Source organism: Callospermophilus lateralis, chromosome 2 (genome assembly GCF_048772815.1).
Source record: "Callospermophilus lateralis isolate mCalLat2 chromosome 2, mCalLat2.hap1, whole genome shotgun sequence".
Taxonomy (NCBI): Eukaryota; Metazoa; Chordata; class Mammalia; order Rodentia; family Sciuridae; genus Callospermophilus; species Callospermophilus lateralis.
The window spans coordinates 102,626,969-102,632,968 of record NC_135306.1 but is presented as its reverse complement, the minus strand read 5'-3'; positions in this window follow the sequence as shown (position 1 = coordinate 102,632,968).

The following is a 6,000-nucleotide window of genomic DNA, read 5'->3' as shown; positions in this document are numbered from 1 at the left end:
AGGAGGCCGCTGTACCTGTACTTTCGATGGGCCTGTTCTTTCGGTGGTCACCGGTCCGCCTACCTTGCAGGCGTGAGCAGCGGCTTTGCCCCTCCGCTGGCCACTAGGCCTGTTCTGTCTGTCGGTTGCAGGTCTGTCTACCTAAAAGGCGCTGGTGGCGGCTCTGCCCCTCCCCCGACCGGGGCGATGTATCTGGCGGGCCACTGGGCCTGTTTTGTCGGTGGTCACGGTTCCGCCTACCTTGCACGCGCGTGGAGCAGCTGTGTCCCTCCGAGAGTTGCTGGGCCTGACCTGCCGGTGGGTGGCAAGTGCGCCTACCTTGCAGGCGCGGGGGTGGCTCTGCTGTTCCGCGGGTCACTGGGCCTGAACTGCTGGTGAGTTGCAGGTCTGCCTACCTTGCAGGCGCCCGGTGGCTCTGCCCCTCCCCCAATCGGGGCGGGGCGATGTGTCTGGCCGGCCGCTGGGCCTGTTCTGTTGGTGGTCACAGTTCAGCCTACCTAGCAGGCACGTGGGGCAGCTGTGCCCCTCCGCAGGTTTTTGGGCCTGACCTGCCGGTGGGTCGCAGGTCTGCCTACCTTGTAGGCTCGGGGGGTGGCTCTGCCGCTCTGTGTATTGCTGTGCCTGTTCTGCTGGTGGGTAGTGGGTCCGCCTACCTTGCAGGCGCCCGGCGGCTCTGCCCCTCCCCCAACTGGAGCGATGTGTCTGGCGGTCCACTGGGCCTGTTTTGTCGGTGGTCACAGTTCCGCCTACCTTGCACACGCGTGGAGCAGCTGTTTCATTAGTGCCTGGGCACACTCTCCTTGTTTGCCTCCCTCAGACCCTAAGTTTGTAGAGCTTGGGGCTGAGAACCCCCAGCAACTTTGCTTACCTTCTGGTAGCCACGCCCCCGTATCTGGTGCAAGAGACCTCAGTTGTCAGCACTGGTGGGAGCGGTAGCTGGGAGACCCGCGCCGCGCGGCTCCAGCCGGCTCCTGCGTCAGCGCCGCCTCGGCTCCCGTCGGTTCCCGTGCCGCTGCCGCGGTTCCCGCCAGCTCCGGCCGGCTCCTGCGCCGCTCCTGCTAATTTAGAATCCGCTGCGAAGGAATCTCTTTGGCCGATCTTTGGTGACTTCCCCTCTCTGCTATGGCGGGCCCCTGGCTCCTTGCAGGAGTGACCGAAGGGAGAGGTGGAACTGGCTTGTCTCTTGTCTGACACAATCTCTGGTTTTAGATCCCAGTTCGCTAATTCATAGAAGCTTGGTTAGATTTCCTTCCCGTCCTCTCAAGGGGGGGAGCCCTTTCCCGGGTGGGCAGGGCCGTTAGCAGAGCCGGAAGGGCACGGGCCTTCTGTCGGGCCAGGCGGGGACCCTTCTGGCTGCGCTGGGCCACCGGGGGCGCCCACAGAGCCAGGCAGACGGCGCCCGCGTGGCTAAGAGCCGGGCGAGGTGACCCTTCGCAGAGCGGGTGGGCCGCCAGGAGTGCCGGGATGGTGGGAGCTGTCTGCCGGCCGGGCAGGGACCCTTCTCGACGAGCAGGGCCGCCGGGGGCGCTTGTAAAGCCGGGCGGCTGCAGCCTCGTGGCTAAGAACCAGGCGGGCGGGGTGGCTGTTTGCAGAGCAAGAGCGGGATGGCTGGAGCTGTCTGCCAGCCTGGCGGGGACCCTTCTCGCCGAGCAGGGCCGCCGGGGGCGCTTGTAAAGCCGGGTGGCTGCAGCCGCGTGGCTAAGACCCAGGCGGGCGGGGTGGCTGTTTGCAGGGCAAGAGCGGGGCCGCCAGGGTACCCGGGATGGCGGAAACTGTCGGCCAGGCAGGGACCCTTCTCGACGAGCAGGGCCGCCGGGGGCGCTTGTAAAGCCGGGCGGCTGCAGCCTCGTGGCTAAGAACCAGGCAGCGGGGTGGCTGTTTGCAGAGCAGGAGCGGAATGGCGGGAGCTGTCTGCTGGCTGGGCGGGGACCCTTCTCGCTGAGCAGGGCCGCCGGGGCACTTGTAAAGCCGGGTGGCTGCAGCCACGTGGCTAAGACCCAGGCGGGCGGGGTGGCTGTTTGCAGGGCAAGAGCGGGGCCGCCAGGGTAGCCGGGATGGCAGAAACTGTCTGTCGGCCGGGCAGGGACCCTTCTCACTGAGCAGGGCCGCCGGGGGCGCTTGTAAAGCCGGGCGGCTGCAGCCTCGTGGCTAAGAACCAGGCGGGCGGGGTGGCTGTTTGCAGAGCAAGAGCGGAATGGCGGGAGCTGTCTGCCAGCTGGGCGGGGACCCTTCTCGCTGAGCAGGGCCGCCGGGGCGCTTGTAAAGCCGGGTGGCTGCAGCCACGTGGCTAAGACCCAGGTGGGCGGGGTGGCTGTTTGCAGGGCAAGAGCGGGGCCGCCAGGGTAGCCGGGATGACGGAAACTGTCTGTCGGCCAGGCAGGGACCCTTCTCGCCGAGCAGGGCCGCCGGGGGCGCTTGTAAAGCCGGGCGGCTGCAGCCTCGTGGCTAAGAACCAGGCGGGCGGGGTGGCTATTTGCAGAACAAGAGCGGAATGGCGGGAGCTGTCTGCCGGCCGGGCGGGGACCCTTCTCGCCCAGCAGGGACGCCTGGGGCCGCTTGTAAAGCCGGGTGACTGCAGCCGCGTGGCTAAGAACCAGGCGGGCGGGGTGGCTGTTCACCGAGCGAGAGCAGGGCCGCCAGGGTAGCCGGGATGGCGGGAGCTGTCTGCTGGCCGGGCGGGGACCCTTCTGCCGCGCTGCTCTGGGCCACCTGCCGCTTGCAGAAGCGGCCGGTGGCCGCGGGATTGGACTCTGAGCCCGCGCTGCCGGTCAAGTTTCACTTGTCTGGGGCAAACTGTCACGTCTAATAAACTTACTAATTCTCGGCAGGTCTCCTTTCAACGGAATTTTGCTAGAAGATCCTCAGTAGGTAGAATGTAGCTGTTTTAATGGGTGTTTCTGATCCCGTTAATGTGGAGATATTGAAAGTGCTGCTTCCTCGCCGGCCGCCATGTTGGATCCCCCTCCTTTATATTTTTTAATATTTATTTTTTAGTTTTAGGTGGGCATAATATTTTTATTTTTTAATTTTATGCTGAGGATCGAACCCAATGCCTCATGCATGCCAGGTGAGCACTCTACTAGCGAGCCACAATCCCAGCCCTGCTTTTTATTCAGAATATTATTTATATTTGTTCCTTCTTTTTTTCCATCAATATTGCCAGATATTAATGTTTTAAATAATCTTGTCAAATAAATAACATTTGGTTTTGTTGATCCTCTCTACCATCGCTTTTTCTAATTTTACTAATTTCTACTTTTATCTCTATTTTTTTCTATTCTACTTCCTTTGGCTTTGTTTGGTTGTTGTAACACTACGTTGGATGCTTCACTTTTAAATTTGCAGCCTTTCTTCTTTGTTAACATAAGCATATAAGGTCCCAAACTTTCCTCTTAATGACATTTTTGCTGCATCTTACAAATTTTTTAATCTTATGTCATGATACATAGTATTTTATTATGGTTTATTTAAATTTAAAATTTTCTGTTGTGATTTCTTCTTTGACATATAAATTATTAAGACATGTGTTCTCATATATATATGTGTGTGTGTGTGTGTGTGTATATATATATATCTATATCTTTACTTCATTTATTTATTTTTATGTGGTGCTGAGGATTGAACCCAGTGCCTCACATGTGTGAGGCAAGCGCTCTACCGCTGAGCTATAATTCCAGCCCCAAAGATACATATTCTTAAATACAAGCAAATTTAATTGAATTTTATATGAATTTTTAGTAATTAATTTCTAATTTAATTTGTAGTCAGAAAATATAGTATGTATGATCTTAGTTCTTCAATATTGAGCCTTAATTTGTGTCCTAACAAATGGTCTAGTTTTGGAAAATGTTTTATACATTTTTCAGAAGAATATATGTTCTTTAATTGATATTGATTTTTACATATTTTTAGAAAACCAAGCTTGTACTTTGAACTATTAAAATCTGGTTAGTCTTTACTATCTTTTTAAGTCTGTTTGACAAATTGGTAATTGAGAGAGAGACACTAAAACCTTTCACTGTAAAAGTAGGTTTGTAGATTTTCTTCTACAATGCTACCTAAATTTTTTCATATTTTTGAGGCTAATTACAGTTGCCTCTAAGTATCTATGGGAAACTGAGTCCAAGAACCCTTTGGGCTAAGAAACTTTGAGACTGCTCAAGTCCCTTATAAATTTTTTAATAAAAAATTATAGTAAATAGATAGATAGTCCCTTATAATATTTGCATATAACCTACACACATCCTCCTATATGCTTAAAATTATTTGCTGATAGCTAATGCAATGTAAATGCTATGCAAATAGTTTTTATGCTGTATTGCTTGGAGAATGATAACAAGGAAAAAGTATATACATATTTAGTACAGATGTAATCTTTTTTCTGAATATTTTGAATCTGCAGTTGGTGAAATCTGCTGGTTGTGGAACCCATGAATGCAGAGGGCTTGTGTGTTGGAGGTCAAGTCCTCAGTGTGGTGATGTTGGCAGGTGAGATCTTTTAAGAAGTGGAACCTAGTGGAAGATCCTTAGGTCTTTAGAGTTATTGCCTTCACATGGGAATGCCGGTCTCCTGGACCGAGTTCTCCTGAGTGCAAGTTGTTACAAAAACCTGAGCCTGACCTCTGAGTCTCTTTCTGGCTTCCTGTTTGGTGATATACTCTCTCACTCCTGCAAGCACTGTCACCATTGTGATGCCATCCATCATGAAATTCTCACCAGTGCTGAGCAGATGTTAGTGACATGCCCTTGAACCTCAAGAACTGGAAGCTGAATAACCTCTTTTCTTTATAAAGCTTTCCTCAGGTGTTTTATTATAGTAACAAAAGCAAACTAATGCAAAAGGCATGTTAGTAATAATAATGGTAGAATGATAGGAGTAAGCCAGCACTTTCTCAGACAAAAGAAGAAATAAGGTCATGCTGCTTCTTATTCTAAAGCCTTTTTGTCTTATTAGTAGTTATCTGAGCTTCCTTTTGTTTAGTATTTTCCTGGCATATCTTTGTCCATTACTTTATTTTCAACTTTTCCAAATCATTTATTTTAAATGTATGTCATTCAAATAACATATGGCTAGATTTTAATAAATATAATCTGACAGATCTCTGCATTTTGATTGGCAAATTTAAGCCAGTTGTAATTTAGCCTTATTTCTACCATTTCATTTTTGGCTTTGTATTGCCCCACTTTTTCTATGTCTTTCCTTTATCTTGACTTGAAGATAAATGGATTGAGTTTGTGTTTGTTTCCTTAATCTATTTTCCTCTATTGGTTTAGAACCTATACATTTTCATTCTATTCTTTTAGTGGTTACTGTACTAATTTCCCCTGAATATTTAATAAAATATAAAGTTAACATCTTAACTACTTTCTTCCTTCCCAAAGAATTCAAGGACCTTAGGATAGTTTAATTCTGAGAGTGCCCCTCCCAATATAAGTCTTATTATTTTCCTGTCTTTTATTTCACATGTTTTGAAAAATCATAAATTAGGTGTTATTATCATTTTATAAGGTATTATTTAGATTTGCCTACCTATTTACTAATTTATTTGGTTATCATTCTTTCTTGCACACCAAGCCTTTCTTTTTTTAATTTATTTTTTTATTCTGATTTGTTATATATGACAACAGAATGTATTACAATTCATATTACATATATAGAGCACAATTTTTCATATCTCTGGTTGTATAAAGTATATTCACACCATTTGTGTCTTCATACATGTACTTTGGATAATGATGTCCATCACACTCCACCATCATTTCTAATCCATGCCCCCTCCCTTTCCCTCCCACCCCTTTGTTCTAACTAGAGTTTGTCTGTTCCTCCCATTCTCCCCTTCCCTACCCCACTATGAAACAGCTTAATGCTGGTTGTTTTGATGAATCATAATAATAGCCATTATTTATCAGGTGGTTAGTATGTGCCCAATACAGTTAAAATACTTCATGAACTAGATTTCTTTTTAAAGTCATGTTTGTTGAGATATAATTTATATATGG